This window comes from Hyla sarda, chromosome 2 (genome assembly GCF_029499605.1).
Source record: "Hyla sarda isolate aHylSar1 chromosome 2, aHylSar1.hap1, whole genome shotgun sequence".
In the NCBI taxonomy this organism is placed as follows: domain Eukaryota; kingdom Metazoa; phylum Chordata; class Amphibia; order Anura; family Hylidae; genus Hyla; species Hyla sarda.
The window spans coordinates 263,498,322-263,522,601 of NC_079190.1; the positions used below are offsets into that span (position 1 = coordinate 263,498,322).

A 24,280-nucleotide genomic window follows, 5' to 3' on the forward strand; every position below is an offset into this window, starting at 1 on the left:
TATATATCTATCTACCTACAGTATCTTTGTATGTATGTATCTATCTATCTATCTACCTACAGTATCTATCTATCTATCTATCTATCTATCTATCTACAGTATCTATCTACAGTATCTATTTATCTATCTACAGTATCTATCTATCTATCTACAGTATATATCTATCTTCAGTATCTATCTATCTACAGTATCTATCTATCTATCTATCTACAGTATCTATCTATCTTCAGTATCTATCTATCTATCTATCTATCTATCTATCTACAGTATCTATTTATCTACAGTATCTACCTATCTACAGTATCTATCTATCTACAGTATCTATCTATCTACAGTTTCTATCTATCTATCTATCTATCTATCTATCTATCTATCTATCTATCTATCTATCTACAGTGCCTATCTATCTATCTATCTATCTATCTACAGTGTCTATCTATCTACAGTATTTATCTATCCATCTATCTACAGTATCTATCTATCTATCTATCTATCTATCTACAGTATCTATCTATCTCATATCTATCTATCTATCTATCTATCTATCTACAATATCTATCTATCTCATATTTATCTATCTATCTACAGTATCTATCTATCTATCTATCTATCTATCTACAGTATCTATCTATCTCATATCTATCTATCTATCTATCTATCTATCTACAATATCTATCTATCTCATATTTATCTATCTATCTACAGTATCTATCTATCTATCTATCTATGTACAGTATTTATCCATCTATCTATCTATCTCATATCTATCTCCTATCTATCTATCTATCTATCTATCATCTATCTACAGTATCTATCTACAGTATCTGTCTATCTACAGTATCTATCTATTTACAGTATCTATCCATCTATCTATCTATCTATCTATCTATCTCCTATCTATCTATCTATCTATCTATCTATCTATCTATCTATTTATCTATGTAGGTCCAATACAATAGTAAATAAATGCAGCACACCAAGCAGATGAAATCAAAAGTGGTGGTTTATTCCATGATGTAAAGACAACATTTCAGTGGCCTCCTGTTTAAGACAGGTAGCAAGAAACTATTGAAATGTTGTCTTTACATCATGGAAAAAAACACCTTTTTGTTTCATCTGTTTGGTGTGCTGCATTTATATATTTACTATCTATCTTCAGTATCTATCTATCTATCTATCTATCTATCTATCTATCTATCTATCTTCAGTATCTATCTATCTATCTATCTATCTATCTATCTGTCTATCTACAGTATCTATTTATCTACAGTATCTACCTATCTACAGTATCTATCTATCTATCTATCTATCTATCTATCTATCTATCTATCTATCTACAGTATCTATCTATCTACAGTTTCTATCTATCTATCTATCTATCTATCTATCTATCTATCTATCTATCTACAGTACCTATCTATCTATCTATCTATCTACAGTGTCTATCTATCTACAGTATTTATCTATCCATCTATCTACAGTATCTATCTATCTATCTATCTATCTATCTACAGTATCTATCTATCTCATATCTATCTATCTATCTATCTATCTATCTACAATATCTATCTATCTCATATCTATCTATCTATCTACAGTATCTATCTATCTATCTATCTATCTATCTATCTATCTATCTATCTATGTACAGTATTTATCCATCTATCTATCTATCTCATATCTATCTCCAATCTATCTATCTATCTATCATCTATCTACAGTATCTATCTACAGTATCTGTCTATCTACAGTATCTATCTATTTACAGTATCTATCCATCTATCTATCTATCTATCTATCTCCTATCTATCTATCTATCTATCTATCTACAGTATCTATCTATTTACAGTATCTATCTATCTATCTATCTATTTACAGTATCTATCTATCTATATCTATCTAAAGTCCTAATAGAGGCGGCACATACAAAGAATGAAAGGGGTGCAATCATGCATAGGACTGTGGTTCCCAGGTCCAATACAATAGTAAATAAATGCAGCACACCAAGCAGATGAAATCAAAAGTGGTGGTTTATTCCATGATGTAAAGACAACATTTCAGTGGCCTCCTGTTTAAGAAAGGTAGCAACAAACTATTGAAATGTTGTCTTTACATCATGGAAAAAAACACCTTTTTGTTTCATCTGTTTGGTGTGCTGCATTTATATATTTACTATCTATCTTCAGTATCTATCTATCTATCTATCTATCTATCTATCTATCTATCTATCTGTCTATCTATCTATCTAGACAAAGAAAGAGAAGGAAGCAGCACAACCTCTTGATATTTACTGGTGACAGATGCAAGCAGGCACAGGACCCCGGTCACGGATCCAACAGACATCCAGATAAAGGAAAATCCAACTGCACTCTGGTATACGTGAAATCAAACTAGTGCAGTTTATTCCCCCATGTTAGTGACGTTTCTGCTACCCACTTATGCTTGAGAAAGGCTACAAGCGGGTAGCTGAAATGTCGCTAACATGGGGGAATAAACTGCACTAGTTTGATTTCACATACACCGGAGTGCTTTTGGATTTTTCCTTTACTTGGATATCTATCTATCTATCTATCTTAAAAAAAAATCAAAATAGAAGCAGCACATCAAGTAGAATCAGATGATAGTCAATATGGGGTGCTTGCATAATTGGAGCCTGGGTCCACCGGTTCCTTAATCCAAATAGGCAAAATAGAATGCAGCACACCACTGTTGCAGTCAAAACAAATAGATTTATTCCATAGCGTGCAGAGGACTACGTTCCACCGGTCTCACACCGGCTTTATCAAAAAACGTAGTCCTCTGCCCGCTATAGAATAAATCTATTTGTTTTGACTGCAACAGTGGTGTGCTGCATTCTATCTATCTATCTATCTATCTCATATCTATCTATCTATCTATCTCATATCTATCTAACTCAGAAGAAACTGTAGCACTCACAGAGTAGTGGAAAACGGTGTAGAAGTTTATTTCAACTTAGACATCAAGGCAACATTTCGGCTGCATGCAAACGTTGCCTTGATGTCAAAGTTGGAATAAACTTCTACACCGTTTTCCACTACTCTGCGAGTGCTACAGTTTCTTCTGAGTTAGATAGATATGAGATAGATATGAGATAGATGGATAGATAGATATGAGATAGATAGATATGAGATAGATAGATAGATAGGCAAAATAGAATGCAGCACACCACTGTTGCAGTCAAAACAAATAGATTTATTCCATAGCGTGCAGAGGACTACATTCCACCGGTCTCACACCGGCTTTATCAAAGCCGGTGTGAGACCGGTGAAACGTAGTCCTCTGCACGCTATAGAATAAATCTATTTGTTTTGACTGCAACACTGGTGTGCTGCATTCTATTTTGCCTATCTATCTATCTATCTATCCTTGTGCTGGCAGTGTGCTGCTGCATTCTTCTGTTGCTGTATATCTAGCCTAGTAGCGTGCACCTGTAGGCCAGGTCCATATAATAGTTTGGTATCAACTAAAGTGCTGGCTGACTTATTCTTTGTCTGTATTGCACATACGGGGGAGTGGCTACCTCCATGTTGGCCTTGCACCCCACCCACCTCTATCAGGTGTGTATATAAGGTGGCTTGGATGTTCCAGATCCTGCCATGCTTACTGAACTGTTCACACAGAGGCATATTCACAGTGTAGGGTCCGTCCCAGGAGGCTACCTTATCGCGGTGGGACGGTCCAAGCTATTTGACCGCCGGCGGAGACAAATTTGCGAGCTAAGTGTCTCACTATTTCATAGTTTCACATTTGCATCTATTACACCATAGCTGTATAGCTCTCCATGTTTTAACTGCATATTCATGTTGCACCTATATCCTTGTGCTGGCAGTGTGCTGCTGCATTCTTCTGTTGCTGCATATCTAGCCTAGTAGCGTGCACCTGTAGGCCAGGTCCATATAATAGTTTGGTATCAACTAAAGTGCTGGCTGACTTATTCTTTGTCTGTATTGCACATACGGGGGAGTGGCTACCTCCATGTTGGCCTTGCACCCCACCCACCTCTATCAGGTGTGTATATAAGGTGGCTTGGATGTTCCAGATCCTGCCATGCTTACTGAACTGTTCACACAGAGGCATTTTCACAGTGTAGGGTCCGTCCCAGGAGGCTACTTTATCGCGGTGGGACGGTCCAAGCTATTTGACCGCCGGCGGAGACAAATTTGCGAGCTAAGTGTCTCACTATTTCATAGTTTCACATTTGCATCTATTACACCATAGCTGTATAGCTCTCCATGTTTTAACTGCATATTCATGTTGCACCTATATCCTTGTGCTGGCAGTGTGCTGCTGCATTCTTCTGTTGCTGTATATCTAGCCTAGTAGCGTGCACCTGTAGGCCAGGTCCATATAATAGTTTGGTATCAACTAAAGTGCTGGCTGACTTATTCTTTGTCTGTATTGCACATACGGGGGAGTGGCTACCTCCATGTTGGCCTTGCACCCCACCCACCTCTATCAGGTGTGTATATAAGGTGGCTTGGATGTTCCAGATCCTGCCATGCTTACTGAACTGTTCACACAGAGGCATATTCACAGTGTAGGGTCCGTCCCAGGAGGCTACCTTATCGCGGTGGGACGGTCCAAGCTATTTGACCGCCGGCGGAGACAAATTTGCGAGCTAAGTGTCTCACTATTTCATAGTTTCACATTTGCATCTATTACACCATAGCTGTATAGCTCTCCATGTTTTAACTGCATATTCATGTTGCACCTATATCCTTGTGCTGGCAGTGTGCTGCTGCATTCTTCTGTTGCTGTATATCTAGCCTAGTAGCGTGCACCTGTAGGCCAGGTCCATATAATAGTTTGGTATCAACTAAAGTGCTGGCTGACTTATTCTTTGTATGTATTGCACATACGGGGGAGTGGCTACCTCCATGTTGGCCTTGCACCCCACCCACCTCTATCAGGTGTGTATATAAGGTGGCTTGGATGTTCCAGATCCTGCCATGCTTACTGAACTGTTCACACAGAGGCATATTCACAGTGTAGGGTCCGTCCCAGGAGGCTACCTTATCGCGGTGGGACGGTCCAAGCTATTTGACCGCCGGCGGAGACAAATTTGCGAGCTAAGTGTCTCACTATTTCATAGTTTCACATTTGCATCTATTACACCATAGCTGTATAGCTCTCCATGTTTTAACTGCATATTCATGTTGCACCTATATCCTTGTGCTGGCAGTGTGCTGCTGCATTCTTCTGTTGCTGTATATCTAGCCTAGTAGCGTGCACCTGTAGGCCAGGTCCATATAATAGTTTGGTATCAACTAAAGTGCTGGCTGACTTATTCTTTGTCTGTATCTATCCATCTATCTATCTATCTATCTATCTATCTATCCATCTATCCTGTCACAGCAGGAAAAATTAACAGCTTTAAAACAGGATTAGATACATTCCTGGAACAAAATAACATTAATGCTTATGAAGAAATATAAAATCCCATCCCCTCCTCAATATCGCACCGCACCCCTACCCTTCAATTCCCTGGTTGAACTTGATGGACGTATGTCTTTTTTCAACCGTACTAACTATGTAACTATGTAACTATCTCATATGTATCTATTTCATATCTATCTATCTATCTATCTATCTATCTCATATGTATCTACCTATATATCCACACCAAAAAGAAGATTGCTGCAGCACACTGGAGTCAGTTTTAAAGTGGTTTGTGCTCGGGGCTACAAATAGCGAGCCTACCTACTTAATACTAACTCAACTATGGCTAGGCAGTCCGAACTGTGCCATATACTGCCGCGTAAGGGTACACCTTGTAAAATAAGAGGGCATACCTTAGAAGAAGTAAAAGAAAAGAAGGGAGGGCAGGGTGGGACAACGCGAGAGCCGCGGCGCACTGAACACAGGGAGCCGCGGCTTTTAAGCGCAAGTACCGCCCCTCCCACAAACACAGGTTAAGTGACTCAGTCAATTAACCTTCGCACTTGTGCTCGGGGCTACAAATAGCGAGCCTACCTACTTAATACTAACTCAACTATGGCTAGGCAGTCTGAACTGTGCCATATACTGGCGCGTAAGGGTACACCTTGTAAAATAAGAGGGCAAAACTCACACCAAACAGGCAACTCAGAAATCAAAACAAGCTTTATTAGTAATTACAACACAAGCGATTCAAAAGCACACTGCATCTCCAATTTCGGGTTTGGAACATAACGTATGTACGCACTGGACTTCCAGCGACCTAACTTCCTGATAACATGAGCAGGAACACCATGACGAGAGGCAGACGCGGCTGCCCCTATGCGTAGAGAATGACCGGATATGACCGAAGCATCATGGCCTAAGGATTTAACTAAAACACGTAAATAACGAACAAAAACTGAGGAAGTAAGAGCAATGTTATTAAACAACAACAAAGGACATTCTGGACTGTCATGAACACGAAGAGCAAGTAACGAGTTAAAGACCAAGACCGGACACCATTTGTGAGAGGTTTTAAAATATTTGACGTGCACCTTCTGACCGGGAAGTGATGTCTTAGTGTCGTTCAGAACGAGAGTGAAATGATCCGTGGCTCGCTGCAATTGCCCCAACTTGAGAAATGGAGTGGTACTAGTTCTACTCGTGAACTCGCCCGGCCTCAGAAAGCCATAGAAACCTAAGAAGAGGGCTGCTTTTAGCGTTAAACTATTACCTAAACCAAACGGGGAGTGATCCAGGGCATCTGCCAGCTCCCTAAACAGCGACCCCGAGATGGGCTGCCGGCCTGGCGGCTTTGGTACTCTACTTTTGGCAACCCCCTTAAGGGCAGCCTTAACTGCATGCATGGTAAACAATGATGCCCGATCCGGGAACTTTAAAGTAACAAAGTGTTGTATGCCTGCTAAATAAATCTTTATGGTGTTATATGCTAGCCGTAAGGAGGAGTGGCAAAACCCTATAAAGGCTAAAATAAAAGATACTGAAAGGACATCGTTATGCGGGTGAGACTGACAGAACTTAGTAAACAGATTAAAGGCCGTACGGTAAACTTTCTGAGTGTTACGGGAAAGTGAACTATTAATCAAGTCCTGACCTACAGACAAATAGGCATTTAATTCAAAACCAAATCCTGGAACGCTGGAACCATGCATCCTGATGGATCGGCCTCTGGCATTACCTGGAAGAAAAGTGCAAAATTGAGCCTAGACAGTGCATCAGCAACCGTGTTCCTAACACCATCTATATGAGCACTAGAGAAGTGAAAATTATGTAACAAAGATAACCATACCAGTTTACGCATCAAAGACATGACCTGTGGGGACGAGGATCTACCTTTAAGCAGAATATACACCGTAGCTTCATTATCAGAAACAAACAGTACTGACTTCCTGAACCATAGGTGACCCCACACACTGGCAGCTGCAACTATAGGGTACAACTCAAACAATGCTGAGGACCTGCTAAAACCCGGAGACTGAAATACCTCAATTGGCCAAGCACTGGCCAACCAATGATTCTCCCAAATGGCTGCAAAACCCACTGAGGAGGAAGCATCGGAAAAAACTAAAGGAGAAGCATTATCGATACCAGGGGTGAAAAAGGATACCCCATTCCAGTTAGTCAAAAATGTATGCCACATAGCAAAATCGGCAATCGCTTGTTTATCAAATATGACTACGTCGCTTTGGCCAGGCACAGAATTCATAGCGTCTAACAACCTGGACACAAAACTCCTACCCTGTGGAATTACACGCATGGCAAAGTTCAGCATGCCGAGAATGGATTGCAGCTGTACCTTGGTCACCCGGGGTGAATTGACAAGATCATGCATGGCCTGTCTAATACGTGAGAGCTTGTCGAGCGGTAATCGGGCTTCCATGACCTGTGTGTCTAGAACAATACCTAAGAAAGTCAGTGACTTGCAAGGGCCCTCAACTTTTTTGTCTGACACCGGAACCGCCAGTTGCTGGAATACTGCTAACGAGGTTGTCAAGTCCCTGGGGCACACGTTACCTGGCTCAATAAACAAAAAATCGTCCAAGTAGTGGATGACATGGGAACAGTCAAACCTGTTTTCCAGGAGCCAGTGTAGGGATTGCGCAAATTTATCAAATAACCAAGGACTTCTCCTGGAACCAAAAGTTAACTTAACAGCAAAATAATACTTGTCGCGCCATTTAATACCGTGCCACTTCCATAGCTGAGGCATAATAGGCAGGAGCTTAAAGGCATCGGAAATATCGATCTTGGACAGCCACGTGTTACCGCCCATGCTCAGTATGACCGCTATTGCCTCATCTATGGAAGCATATTTCAGGGAGAACTCTTCAGCGGGAATAAGAGAGTTTAAACTAGGTGTGTGTGCAGAGTAAGGGGCGGACAAATCATAAATTAAACGAAGTTTATTACTGAATTTCCCAGCCACCAACCCCAATGGACTAACTCTCCAAACGTCAAAGGGGGGCTCATCAAATGGACCAATAACAAAACCCTTGTCTATTTCAGCTTGTATCAGGGTATCTACAGCCCTAGGGTCCCTTAGAGCAGAACGTAAATTGTCACACTCATACGTAGCAGAGGGCAAAGTAATGAAACCTGTGTGGAAACCTGACCGGAATCCATTAATCAAAAACTGAACAAAACACCTATCTGGATGATCAGCAAAAAAATGTTCTAAACACAACACGTCTATCACTGCTAGTCATGCTTTCGACTTCTGTGGACAACTGGCCTTAGGATGGGCCCTGAAACAGAATGCACAGACATGTAAAAGTCTACACTGGTTATAATTGCAAGACCCAAAATTGAAATTATTGCAAATTTGAGATTTACCAAGATACTTGATGGGCCTACCTAACTTGTCAATCAAGCCCGAGTGTTTCTGATTCCTAGGCTGAAATGTGGGTGAAGACGTGCCGGGATTTACCTCGGATGGGGAATTAACAGTATTGCACCATTCAGTGGTATGGGCGATGGACTGACACCGAGAGCAAACGGGGGCTTTAAGACCTGCAAAATGATTGCAGAAAATCTCGGTGTCAACCAACGCCCAATTAACTGTATAGTTGTACTGCACTAGAGCTGCCGCCGCCTTAGCTGAAAATGACTTATGGTAATCATAAAACGTGAACCCACCATATTTATGAGCTAACTCTGTGACTTTGAACAGATACATGTCAAGCTCTTCACGTCTTTCTGGCTTGACTGAGCATAAAACGTCACGATAAATGGCGAACGCCATACTGAATTCAGCTAATGTAAGCTTGCGACTTAACCTTACATCTTTTGCTTTCAGAATGACCGACACCTCACCGCAAGCAATAGTCTTGTTCTCGGAAACATCATGAGACGCAATAAGCAAGGAAGCGAGATTAACATCCTTACCATCAAGAATGTCCTTCTTCAGATTAGTCGGGATAAAATGAGCTGGCGCGACATTTGGTACGAGCATATTAAGTCCAACCGGTAATACTGAAGCCTGCGGGGTAGCAGAAACCTGAGGGGGAACGGAAGTGTGTGGAATGGCCGAAGTCAAACCCACCACTGGGGCCGGAGCGGGAGCCTCCGAACTCTTACATTCCAAGGTATCAACTATAGAGCACAGCGAGTTAATTAACGTATGCAACTGCAAGATGGACGTATTGAGTGTCTGCATGGACACTTCTTCACTGCTAGGGCCTGCTTGATCGCAGGGTCCCGAGTGCTCAGAGACCAATAAACGATAAAGTTCCGCCTTGCGGGCAGTAGCCGGGAACGGGATGCCTTTGCGGACGAGTTCAGCCGTCAGTTTAGGAATGGTCCAGTTACGAAGAGATGGGACGCTACCCAGATCCGATGTTCTAGCGACATTGTCCAGAACAGAAGCTGCATCTTCAATGTCTGATGCGTGAGACATTTCTGAAAATTAGATATACAACAATCAAATCCTGACCCAAGGGACAACCAAAAAACGAAATACACCTGTCAGAGCAAGACTAACCCGGAAATCAAAAACCACTGCCACCACAGAATCGGACTAGAAAGTGAAGAGTACCGAGTGGTGACTAGACACATGCTAACAGCGTGACACGTAAAGTTACTCGTGACTAACGAACCCCTTGGCCCAAAGACGTGATGAGCAGGGGATAAAGAGTACACCCAAGGACGTGATGGGTAACGAACTAAGACATGAATACCTGGACTTCCGGAAGCCTAAAACAGACCGCACCTTGACAACTGGGTTATGACGGTCAATCTCGACACGAACAAGCGCTGGAACAACGTAGAAGCTGAAACGAGGCGAGACCACCAGGATGAACACTGCGAGCCATAAGGAGAACCGTATGAAGAGAATGTTTACTATAACTAACCCAAAAAATGGACTGCACATACCTGTACCGAGGGTGGTAAGCCAACACGAAGTTCACGACAGCAGACGTTTAAGCCACAAGAGCGTGCGTGGACAACTGCTGAATAAACACACAGGCATATAACTTAACAACACATAGGCTAAGGCAGATCCACACGAGGACCCAAAGACGAGTTGAGTCGGTGGAAAGGCTGGAATAACGTAGAAGCTGAAGCGAGGCGAGACCACCAGAATGAACACTGCGGGTTAAAGGAGAACCGTATGAAGAGAATGTTTACTGTAACTAACCCAAAAATGGACTGCACGTACCTGTACTGAGGGTGATAAGCCAACACGAAGTTCACGACAGCAGACGTATAAGCCACAAGAGCGTGCGTGGACAACTGCTGAATAAAACACACAGGCATATAACTTAACAACACACAGGCTAAGGCAGATCCACACGAGGACCCAAAGACGAGTTGAGTCGGTGGAAAGGACATGAACCGAGCCCCAAAGGGCGAGTTGGGGGAAGAGAAAACAACTTGCATAAACATAAATATTTTTTTTTTTTTTTTTTTTTTAATTAACACCTATATACATATATGCAAAATTCCAAATATATACTTTTATCTCTTTTACCTAAAAAACGACCGGGCCAAGGACAGCGAAGTAGCGTAAAGATGAACTTTGAGCCTAGACAGCCACACAGCATTACTGAGCTAGTAAGACGATAGTCTAATGAAGGAGGTAGAACGTGAAAACAAGAACAAGGGCAAAGGTAAACCCACCACATAACTGAACAGGTACAGGTGTGGATCAACACCTACAAGGCGCTTAGTGAGGCTATGACGAAGGATTTAGCTAGTAACATGACAAAAACACTTAACCAGGTAAAAGAGTAACCATAGGAGCACAGGAACAACAGAACAGCAGCGCACATTGAAGACCATGCTACAAGCCAGGCAAACTAATTTAGGAACAACCGCCTTATTCACTACCACAACAAGTTAGAGTAAAACGGTACCAAACAACGAGCAAAGTAAATAACTACGACTAGCAATAAATATCATGAAGCAATAAATACCATGAAAACAGAGGCGAAACAGCGGAAGGCCAATTGACCATGTGAGAACAGAATTATAGTACCAGACAATAGCGGAGCATATAATGGTAGTGTATCAGCAGCGTATGCAACAGACTCATGAGTTAAAACATGACTAATACGGACCAATGTATGCGGCCGAAGTGTAGATACGAGAAGCAATAGTGTAAAACACATGGAATATGAAACAGATTAGGTATATGAGAAGCAACTGCGGAACAAACGCGTCAACCAGTGAAATAAACAGCAGGGACATCTGTGACACATTAACAAAGCGTGACCAGTAGACAACGTGTACTGACACTAAGACTAACACCTGGAACTACAAGACTATAATACCTACAGTATGCAAACAAGCACCCAACATGCAGAGCTGAGCCGCAGGAGGTGTGTAACGAACTGGCTGCCGGCTGAGACTGGCGACCGAATAAGAAAGCCGGCATGCGTAAGGCAGCGGAACGGGACGGGAGAATACTGCGGAGCTCCGAAGGACATATGCTCTGAAAGGTAACTCCCGCTGTCACCTCCCCCAGCCAGCACCAAACATCTGAAAAGAAACCCCCCGACATGCGCCGGAAGCGCACAACGTAGCTCAGCAGCCCGCTACGGCTGCTGAACAACAACATCAACATGCTAAAGGCAGGGCACGGGGGACTCATACGAGACACGAGCCCCCAGACTCCTGCAGTCACTCCCCGGACCTGAACTAACCTGAAATGACGTGCACAGCAGAGCACAGGAACGAACACAAGGCTGGAGAGACTCCCCACGGCGTCTGACGTCACGGACTCCAAACAACGCGAGAGCCGCGGCGCACTGAACACAGGGAGCCGCGGCTTTTAAGCGCAAGTACCGCCCCTCCCACAAACACAGGTTAAGTGACTCAGTCAATTAACCTTCGCACTTATTCCACGTGCAAAGAGCTCTTTGCATATGGAATAAACCACTTGAATACTGACTCCAGTGTGCTGCAGCAATCTTTTTGGTGTGGATGACTATGGGCCTTGGACCTGGGCTATTTCTGCTGCTTTGCACCTAACTATTTGGAAATACTGAGGTGCTGCTCAACTTCGAATCTTTTCTATCTACCTATCTATCTAAAAAAAAGAGAAAACTGCAGCACACAAAAAGTGTCTTTAGTGCAAAAAGTGATAGTTATTCCATCTTTAGCAAGAATAAAAAAAAGTGCAACGTTTCGGTAGTCTCATACCACCATCTTCAGGCATTGTGCAATGAGCAAACACTGGCTCTTAAATAGCCACAAATGACATCACCAATTATTACATCAATTATTCATCAAAATTTATATACAAAAACATAAAGTGCATGCGCATGATCAAGTAATATAAGTGATACCATATATACATCATCATTAACAAAGTGCATTGTGTTACATGTGCAAATACATTTTAAGGTATTTACTGTCCCTATACCTCATATTCAGCAAATACAAAGTGACAGTGCAATTAAAAACATAAGTTAGACAGGATATCGGGGGTGGAACACTCGCCATTCAACTGTAAATGTAAACAAAGCTGTGGGTTAGTGTGGGATATTTCCCACTGCGCAGCTGCAGGCAAAAGCCCACGACTGAACATCGGCGGGGCCAGAACTGCATCACACAGTACCCGGGCAGAGTAAACCAATCAGTCAGTGGCATCACGTCTCCATAGTGATAGCAAGCACTAAGGCTTGCGCATGCGCATATATGCTCTTAAGCTCACAGCACCATATTGTTATCTGGCAACATAAACATCCATTGCACTGCGGGTAGGGCTGCCAGATCCGAACAGTGTATGAGACCCAAAGGCTCCATACCTGTCAGGATGAATCTGGGAACACCGCAGCGCCCATCAGACGTCACAACTATTCCCATGTTCACTGGCATACCTGTCCACCGTGCCCTGCATAAAGCATATTTCTAGTATTAAGGTGCCAAAAAAGTTTTAATAACGAGAGTGCAAATAAGAAAAAACGGCCACTGGCACTTCCACTACTAGTAGTCACACTTCAATTCACATATATTCTTTGCCATACTTCAAGCACCTCCCCTGTTTAGGTTGTGCACAGTGCTATATAGCATATGTCAATTTACAAAGGTAGAATAGAAGACAGTAGCCAGCACTCACCATCCAGGGGTCACTTTATTGCAGGATACGGTGCCTATACAGAAGGTCAGCAGGCAGGTTGAGGAGGAAGGGGGTCTCTGTAAAGCACTGCTTCGCGCTACACCTGCACTTCCACTAGCCGATCCTGGATTCATTGGCCTGTGAGTAGAAAACAGATATCATGATGTTACGTAGTGTAAATGACAATCAAAGGCATAAATTCACAATTTCATACTCTCTATAGAGACCCCTTGGTTTGAGAGTTTGTAAAGTATAGATCCAGAAGGCCTCTCTTCTTTTTAGATGTCTCACTCGATCACCACGGCGTCTGGGTTTGGGGACCTGTTCTAAGACCTGAAATCAAAGTTGGGCTATGGAATGACCTGATGCATGGAAATGCTGTGGGGCAGGTAGTGGGAGGTTTTGCCTCCTCATGGTGGATTTATGTTGCTAAATCCTATCACGTATTTGTTGGGTAGTTTCCCCCACATAGGCTAAGCCACAAGGATTCTTGATTAAATAAACCAAAAAGCAGGAATCGCATTTGTAGAAATCATTGATGTTAAAGGTTTTGCCTGTATGAGGATGTGTACATTTTTCACCCCCTAGTGATATTACTGCAGTGTAAGCAGGGAAAAGTCCTTCTCCTTGGGGTTTGTAATGTAAGTTGTCGTGAGGTAGATTCTGACCCAATGTCGGCCCTGACCAATTTGTCCCTGAGATTAGAGGGTCTTTTGAAACATGGCAAAAAGGGATTTTGAATTCCTGTACATTTGGATATGCCTGCTTTAATAGGTGCCAATGTTTCCGTATGATCCACACTCACTAATATTCCACCTTTCACTTTTTCCACATGCTGCTGTGTTGCGGCTTTCAACTAAAATGAAAAAAATTCAAAAAAAAGTTTCTCCTTATCATTCTGCACTTGATACCACATAAGCATTTTTGCTAATTTATTAAAACAGAAAAACAAAATTTTTTCATGGACTATGGAAGTATTTAGATCCTGCAGATCTGCAGAGAAGACTGTCAGAAAATCGCCAAATCCAAGTATGTAAACCTTGTGGCAAGAAGACTGAAGGCTATAATCGCTGCCAAAGTTGCTTCGAATGAGTACTAAGTAAAGGGTTTGAATATTTATGTCAATGCTATATTTTAGTTTTTCCTTTTTAATAAATTTGCAAATACTGTAAATCAGTTTTTTTAGATTCTCATTGTGGAGGCACAATTTTCATTTCTCTTTATTTTTCACAAGATTGCAAAATGTAAAGAAAGTAAAAGGGTGTAAAAACTTTCCAAATGCATTGTATATTATCTTTTTTCTTATATCTTTATATAAATCTTCCTGCGTTTTCCAGTAAAACTAACGTCCCCTTTTAGAGGTTGACCCAGTCTTTCAGCATGTCTCTTTTTAAAATCTGCTTTAAGCACTTTATAGAATTTTCTTAATGCATTCACTTTTAAGAACACATGAATGACATTTCTGTCCTTTTGTTGAATGTATTGCCAAAACTGGTCTTACTCCAGTTTTTCAATGCAACACCAAGGTCATTTCAAAGTTAATTATCTTTGGGGCCTAAATGGGTGATGTACTTGAAAAAAAAAAAAAAACATTGCTTAACAGCCCTATGTAAAAAATACATGGACTGAATTCTGTTGTGTGTAATACGCAATATGAAGACATCTAATTGAATACTATGTAAATGCATATTTTGCATGTTTCTTTCAAGTTAATAAAACCAATATTTAAAGGTACTGTAAGACCCCACAGACTTTGATGCCATAATATTTGGACAGTTCTAAAGTACTAATCCTATAAATACAACATGATTCCTTATTAGACAATAAGCTAATACATGAGAGAGTATTTACATTGCATTGTAATAATATTTTGTACCGGTATTGGCCAGATTAAACCTTGTCTACAGTAAAACTAGTTATGTATCATCGACAAGCAACTGGCTGGTGGCCAATGGGCTCATTATACGTCACCAGATTTTATATTGTTTATTTTTTTATGCAATACAGGCTGAGTTTTGCTAACATACGGTACTTCCTGAAGAAAATAAGTTAGAGAAAGCCCAGCAAGGGGACTGTTTTTCTTATCCTGCTCCTGCCCACTCCCACTGGTTTTATGACCATTACTGCTCCGTCAAAATGTGTGTCCAATCCCCTCTGCTTTTGCAAAGATTTTGTCACAGCTTTTAGAAATAGTACCCCTGAGCCTTTCTTTATCACCCCTCCCCCCATTATTTATTCCCCCACCCCATGGCATTTCATTAACCCCTTGTTCTATTTTATCACCCCCTTGTGCCATTTCATTAGCCCCCTGTGGCATTTCAGAGGTTTGCGGGACTGCGCAGGAATTTTACAGGGCCCGCCTTTAACATCTACTACCGCCTGCAATTACCGCCCACACCCGCAAGTTTTTTAGTGGGGTTCCCAATCCCGATGTAGGGCTTTAGAGTGACAGACTAAACAAATCCAAAAATGAACCGCAATAAATAAATAATTATAATACTTTTAACAAATTCAACATTTTTGCTAAATTGACTGGATCCAGTTTGTGCCAAATTGGTTCCTTTATCTCTGCTTACTAGAACTGAATAACCGGACAGTCCCACTAGGAATAACAATGTAAAATCTTGCTGGGTGTATAGTGTTCCCATGATTTATTGCTTATACTAAAATGAAGTTATCAGTATGGAAGTATTTTTGCTTCCAATTCTTCTACTGCTCCATTGGTATAGCTGAACTGCTTAGATGTAGCAATAACCCCTTACACAACAAATGTAGAAACTGAAGGATATGGGACACTCCAATGAGCTTTCTGGGTGGAAGCTCTGCCTGCAGTTGAGTAAGTGGGGAAGCCAAGAAGTCTACGTGACTGGGATAATATTTTATACACTATAGCTAGACATGGTCATGGTGATGAATGTTGTAAAACTTTCTCACTTATACTCTCTCATTTTTTCACAGCTTCATCTCTTTCCCAACATGCTGTTCAATTTCCCCTAGGTGAACATGAAGATTTATTGACCAAAGTTGTAAACAGTGACAGAGTCAAAGCTAAGGTCAATATTTCCCCTGAGAGACAATGCATCTTAATGATTGCTGGAGCAGAAGTCAATACATCTTGTTACGTACTGTTCTGTGAATCATTTGAAAGGTACTAATAAGCTGGGTGGATATATAGCAAAAAAAAACAATTCAATGTAAAAGCTGGGGTTAGCTTACAAAGTTCTGAATAAAAAACGCTAAGTGGTTAGGTAGGGTTTTGTAAGAGGAGAATATAGTGTCATGCTATACAGGAAAGTAATCCTTTGGCAACCACTGAGTTCCATGCTGTGAGGATGAGTGTGCGTGGAAATCCAGTCATTTAGACATTCACTGACCGCAGGAGGAGCTGCTGTGATCTCATCTAACCCTATGTACGCTTTTTATTTGCTACAAGCTTATACGTTATTGTTACATTCTTCTTCCTTCTACTGATTTTACCAGTCAAGGAAGAGAAAAACTGTACCATAGTTTGATCTCTAACTCCTGTCATATATCAAAAGGTACTCGCATCATTAAAATCATTATATGATGTGCTACTGAAGAACAATAGAAAAAAGAGGCTCCAATGGAATTTACTGAATGTATCTGTACGGTGCTCCCGCAAAGATCAGAGGCATAGCTTGAAGCTCCTGAGCCCCAGTGTAAAATCTTTAACAGAAACCTCCAACAAACGTATGCTATTTACTGTATAATACTGGCGTCTTCTTGTGTGGGGAAGAGATATTGGGCCCTAATATGTTTGCTACCTCCTAATTCTTCATTGATACGCCTCTAGCAATTAAATCATGTATGTCTGCTGCTTAGGGCCCTATTAGGGTTTGTTCACATGCTCACGTTTAAAATTGAATTTAAAACCAGGAATGGACTTGAAAACAAGAAATCTTAGGTAACTATTACATGATGCGATCAGCTGATAAACGAGCAAATGCTCATTCGTCATCTAGTAATGGCAATATAGGCCTTCTCGGCCAATAATTGCCCTACATAAAAGGACCCTCAGTCTTTCCATTATACATGTCTTCCATTTATTATCTGTTAATAATTGTAATAAAAACCTGAAAATGTTTTGGCCAATTAGGTGGCTATTGTCCTGTGTACTAGGCCTAGCGATTAGCTGACAAACGAAAATGCTTAAAGGGGTACTCTGCTTCTAGACATCTTACCCCCTGTCCAAAGGATAGGGGATATGATTTCTGATTGTGGGGGTCCCCTTGCTGGCCCCCAAGATGTCCCAAAACACCCAGTGCTCTATGCCAAGTTTCTGTGGCAGTGGTCGTGACGTCACGGCTACATCCCCTACTGACATCATACTAAGCCTTATCTATTCATGTCTATGAGAGGGGGTGTGTCGGCCGACACATCCAGTCCCATAGACATGATTGGGGGGGGGGGGGGGTGACGTCACAAGGGGGCATGGCCATGACATCATGATCACAACCTCTGGCTCCGAGCATTCTGAACACAATGTTCAGAACGCTGGAGCACCGGAGTACCCCTTTAAACGCAGATATGACATGTGACCAGCACCACAAGGAACAGGTGTAGGTACATGTTGCCTAGGAGAGTTTGGCTAGTATGGCCCTAACTAGCTTAGACCAAGGATGCAGGACAGGGACAGTACCACCAGAAAGAAAGGTTCTTAATCCAAGTTTATTCCAACATGCAATGTTTAGCCATATAATACAGCCAAAACATTACATATGGAAAGAGCCTTGGATTAAGATATTTTCTCTCTCTATTGGTGTTTTCACTGTCCTGAACCCTTAAATGAACAAATGCATGTTCATCAGCTGACTGCATATTTTAAACAGTTTTAAAAAACCTTCAAATATCACCCGCACGTCTTCCAATGTAATAGCCATATCTGCACCTTAAGGGAGAACTCCAGTACACCATGCCCCCTCAATGGGGACCCAGAGATACCCGAACGCTGTATCTACACCTCTCCAATAGAGATACATGGAGGGGGCATGTCAGTCGCTGTCTGGTGCGGGGAAGGGGGGGGGGGGGGGGCGACACGGACAGGGGATAAGGGATAAGTTTTACTGCACTGGAGTACTTCTTTATGGAGTCATGAAATAGGCTGATGTATTAGATCACTACTTGCTTTGGGCACAGATCGTCTGTCCGTGTAATACCACCCATACAGTATATAACAATAACATTTTCCTCGGCACTGTACATATTGCCACTAGTCACATTAGTCCCTGTCCCCAGTAAAGCTCATTATGTAATTAACTCCTTTTGGTTGCACAAACATACCGTGCATGAGTCAGTTTTCCTAAAAAATGTGCTTACTTTTCAGTATTTTTTTTAAATGTGGGAGGAAACTGGAGTTCGGGAGGAACAGTCACATGAACTCAGGGGAATTGTGCAAACTCCATGCAGATGTCTTCTTTGGTCACATTTTAAAGAAAGACCATAGTGCTTTAAGGCAATGATGCTAACCACTGAGCCATTATGCTGCCCTGGCAATGGTCAACAATACAAATATGGCTTTCTATACTGTAGACAGCACTCATGGTACCCTGTTGTCCCTACATTACCAGAGGTGAAATATGTGAGCACCAACTATGCTCTTGCACTGTTGAATTTGCAAGGTATCTCTTTTCCAATGCCTTTTCCCTTCAGTCTTCTCTTCTTTACCTTGACTACTTTCCTAATGGGAAATTGTCCCACAAATCATTATTTATAAAGACTCGTTGTAAAAGTCTAAGGGGGTGCTGGACTGAGCTAGTGCGAGAAAAATGCTATCATGACTAGAAGGAACATGTAAGGAGAAATGTATAGGTCAAATAGTTGTTCCACCATCAACTATCCATATACTCTAAATTGTAGGAATCTTCACATATGAAAATAAGGCTACAATATTATAAGGTGCTTCAGATCAGAAAATAATTTCAATTTTGCATACTCAGTTGACTATTTTTCTACACACCACCTTTTAATATTTTATCATTAGACACACTTACTTATATGACCGTTCCTTTTTGTGTTTTAGCTAAGAAAATGACAATGGAGTATTTATCAAAGCTTGTGCAGAGGATCAGTGGAGTAGAGTGAGCAGTCACCTATACCAACCAATCAGATGCATTCTTTTATTTTTAAAAAGGCCTCTGAAAAATGAAAGGAACAATCTGATTGGTTGCTATGGGCAACTGGGCAACTTTTCCTTTGCATAGGCTTTGACAAATCTCCCCCCTATGAATGTGTGGAACGGTCCACCTCAGGGGTTGGTCACAGCAAAAACAGTGGAGGGCTTCACAACAGGCTTAGGGCTAGTTCACATTTATTACACATCAGTACCCAAGGAGATATACCGTATTTTTCGTCCTATAGGACGCACCGGCGTATAAGACGCACCCAATTTATAGGTGCAAAATCTAAAAAAATAAAGATTTTGAACCCAATAGTGGTCTTCCACCTGCGGACCTCCAGATGTTGCAAAACTACAACTCCCAGCATGCCCGGACAGCCTTTGGCTGTCCGGGCATGCTGGGAGTTGTAGTTTTGCAACATCTGGAGGTCCGAAGATTGAAGACCACTGCATATGAGGTAATACTCACGTGTCCCCGCCGCTCCGGACCCATCACCGCTGCCCTGGATGTCGCTCCATCGCTGTTGCCGTGTCCCCGTCGCTCCGGAACGTCTCTGCTGCTGGCCGGGTATCCTCTCTCTCCGTCGCCGCCATCACGTCGTTACGCGCCGACGCACGTACGCGACGACGTGATGACGAGGAAGGAGAGCGCCGGCCATACAGGGGATCCCTGAACGGAGAAGACACCGAGGAGGCAGATAAGGTCCCTCCCGGTGTCCTGTAAGCACTAACCCGGCTATTCAGTCGGGCTGTTCAGTCGGGCGGTCCCGAACAGCCGGGTTAGTGTCACTTTCCCTTCAGACGCGGCGGTCAGCTTTGATCGCCGCGTCTGCAGGATTAATACAGGGCATCACCACGATCGGTGATGTCCTGTATTAGCCGCGGGTCCCGGCCGTTGATGGCTGCAGGGACCGCCGCGATAGGGGTGTATTTGCCGTATAAGACGCACCGACTTTTCCCCCCCAGTTTTGGGGAACAAAAAGTGCGTCTTATGCGGCGAAAAATACGTTATTCCCTTTTTATCCATATATTTTCCCCTCTCTCGGTTAAACTTGATGGGCATGCATATTTTTTTTAACGTACTATGTTACATATATTTTATATATGTTATATATCTTGTATATCGTGAAGTTGTATTCATTGTTTTATCAGTTGAATTTTTGCTTACCACTACCCTTTTCATTTTTGACACAGGGTTTTCCTTACACACCACGGGACACTCATTGGACTGGAAATGGGGTGAAAATAAAAGCATTTTACTGTCCAAGGTTAAAAAGATTTGATTTGTTGGACATATCACATTTTATTGCATAATAACTATCACTCACTGGAAGTCACTATATGGCAATACAATCCTACATGTAGACCTCTTCCATACAAAACCTATAAAAAGAAAAATACCAGTAAAGGCATAGGTCAGAACCAGGGGGAATTTCTCTCATGATTCCTTTTCATATATACTCCAGAACAAAAAAAGGTTTATCTTTGATTAAAACAACATAGCTATGTGGAATGAGCATAAAAGAACGGTAATAAATTGTGTGCAATAAATGTTAGCAAAATTTGAAGTGCAGTATTTTCTATATGATAACCTGGAGACACATTGCAATAGCTGTTATGAAGCTTATCTTAGTTGTATATTTCTTCAGAAAATTAGCTTCTTTATCATCATAAAAATGTTTTTTAGAATGTGCCTGAGTGCCATAGAGGCGTGGCTCAGAACACAGCGCCTCTTCCTGCCAAAGTTTGGCCCGCTCCTCTTGTTGATTCACACATAGGGTTTCATCTGCCCTGTGGTTAGTCTGTGCATGCACAATCAATGTGTACAATGGAGTATATTCAGTAAGTCTGCAAGCAGTTGTGAAGCTCAGGCTCTTGGCAAGTGTGCCATTGTATCCATTGGCGGAGCATGCACAGACTTACCACAGTTAGGTGAGCTCTGTGTGCCAATCAATAGAAGAAGCAGGCAAATGGTCGGCAGATAGATGCATTAAGGCCCCAGGGCATAACAGACTCCAGTATACGCCTCTCCGACACAGTCTAAAAAACGTATTTTCATGAATTTTTTATCAATGTTTGAAATGTCTTTATATCTTAGGACAGGACTGGACACTAGGTGAAATCATACAAAATGGTGTTCAAATGATTCCAAAAAGGCTCCAGCTACTGGGAAGATGTTATAAATGTCCCATAAGATATACAATGCTGCTGATCAATTTTCCTAAACCATAATGGCACCATATATAGAATAAAATCAGGCACAATACATAGAATAAAGATCTCTCCTTTTATAGATCAAGGGGGATTAAACCATGTATTTCATACGTTACGTTTTTATTCAAAGTTCTCAATAGCCATGGAAGCCTCAGTAGGAGGATGGCCGCAGGTCTGAACTATAGACATAAAATTATGTATCATTATCATACAGTAACTACTTCCTATTAATGTGCTATATTTTACACTTTCATTTAAAAGGTTTTAATGTTTTGATTTAGAGTTGAATTTGTTCTGGTTGTAATAATGTGCAGATTGTCCCTCTCGTATAATGGGCGGTAATTAATAGACAGGCTTTCTTTGTTCAAAAAGAAGAAGAAACACGCAAAACAGCGCACACCCGTAAATATCAAAATGTTCTCTTTATTATTACATAGATCAAAAGGACAGACAGGATTATTAAAAACATTTAAAACAGGCCAAAAACAGCCAAAGCACAAAACAGGGTGAGCCCCCTCAACAAGGGAATCCCACCCAGGGCACCTGCCTATTACAATACATCAATAACGTCACTATGATATACACATAAGCTGCCACATAGTACTATATTCATCTCAACAGCCCATATACAACCTGTATTCTCATGTAGCAAAGATATAATGAAATGACACAGGACGGTAAATGGAGAAGTTACCAGGCAAGTGCCCCCCTAAAGACCCCACGCGTTCCGTTGCCAGGAACACCCCTGAGGAAGTTGCCGACGGGCAATGGAACGCGTGGGGTCTTTAGGGGGGCACTTGCCTGGTAACTTCTCCATTTACCGTCCTGTGTCATTTCATTATATCTTTGCTACATGAGAATACAGGTTGTATATGGGCTGTTGAGATGAATATAGTACTATGTGGCAGCTTATGTGTATATCATAGTGACGTTATTGATGTATTGTAATAGGCAGGTGCCCTGGGTGGGGTTCCCTTGTTGAGGGGGCTCACCCATGGGTGATTTGGAACACTTGCATGAGCTTTAGAAAGGCTGGGAGAGCCAGCAGAAATGTCGCTGTATGACATTCACATGATGGAATAAAGTTTTTTCTTTTTCACCATATTGGACCTGTGTGCTCGGATTTATATGGACTACCTATCTATCTATCTATCTATCTATTTATCTATCTGTCCATCTATCTATCTACAAGCATCTATCTATCTACCTATCTATCTATCTGTCCATCTATCTATCTACAGGAATTTATCTATCTATCTATCTATCTATCTATCTATCTTTTTTTTTTTTTAGCAATATTTATGTTATTTTTACTACATTCCTGGCTGTCATTGCCAAAATCCTGTTTAGAACAGCAGACTGGAAATACAGAGGTTCTGGTAGAGGAGGGCCCACATGCAGGTACCAAAAAAGAGGGAATTGAACATAATGACATCATAATATGCCCATTTCTTTGGCTAATATCTGGAGTGTCATTCTAACATGGGTGTCTTATTTAATAGAAGTTTATCTCTTAAACAGTGTATGTAAGCCGTCATTAAATTCTAATCACTCCTGCTGAGCAACATAGCAAAAGCTAATTATCTTTTCTTCAAAAGGGCCTACCTGCTGTAATCCACAGGTTTATATGCTATCAATTGGATTACTATAAGGTATTAAAATGCTGCCGAATGATCCTGTTTCAAATTGAAAAAGTCTGATCTTCCTGTCATTGCCAAAGAAAATCTGAACATCAAGGGCACGATTCAATTCAAGATACAATTTGTTTAACAACTCCTAAGAATATTAAACAATTTTAGTAAATTATATATAGTATTAATTAATTTTTTTAATGGTTTTATATTACAAAATTCTTTCCCTGTAAAGGGTAAAAACTTGGGGTGTAATGCCAAGAGGAGCAGTGGTAACAGTCACAGTCACTTCATTGTTTAATGGAGCTAAATACTTTTTCTGTCATACCAGTATTATAAATGGCATTTGGCCCAGGAAGTGCAGGTTGCATTTCTTATAAACATTATTTAAAGGGATATTCCAGGATTTTTTTCTTCACCCTTTGAGCCCATGAAGTTATATTACTATGTATTTTTGTTTTGTTTTTACTTGCTCCTCCTCTCAGTCCAGTCCTATATAAATTGTCAGGAAGCTGCATAGGGCCCTATTCTTTCTGGCAGTCTCCCAGTCTTTGACTGGGAGCACATGGTAAGTGAGCTTTTTCCACCTGTTCACACTGGTGCTGCGCTGTGTGGTGTCCATTGCTGTGGGGAGGCACGGACCAGGGACTGGTTCGGGCAGCATTGGGGCTGCTCTACCAGTGGGTTGTTCCCCCTGTGGGCACTGGTGTTGCAGCGGTGGTGGCCGCCACTAAGTTTGGCGTCATTTTATGCTAGGGACGTTAGGGACCCGCTACT

The 24,280-nt window shown here is 41.6% G+C and overlaps 1 long non-coding RNA gene across 1 annotated transcript in view; it reads right to left on the minus strand.

Annotated features, from left to right (window-relative positions):
• LOC130357855 (uncharacterized) overlaps positions 1 to 19,598 on the minus strand; it is a 44,990-nt gene extending 25,392 nt beyond the window's left edge. Inside the window, exons 1-2 of the long non-coding RNA XR_008889299.1 lie at positions 19,534 to 19,598; positions 13,523 to 13,660 (exon numbers count right to left, since the gene is read on the minus strand). This is a non-coding gene — a long non-coding RNA (uncharacterized LOC130357855). The remainder of the gene's footprint in view (positions 1 to 13,522; positions 13,661 to 19,533) is intronic.
• Positions 19,599 to 24,280: the final 4,682 nt, after the last annotated feature.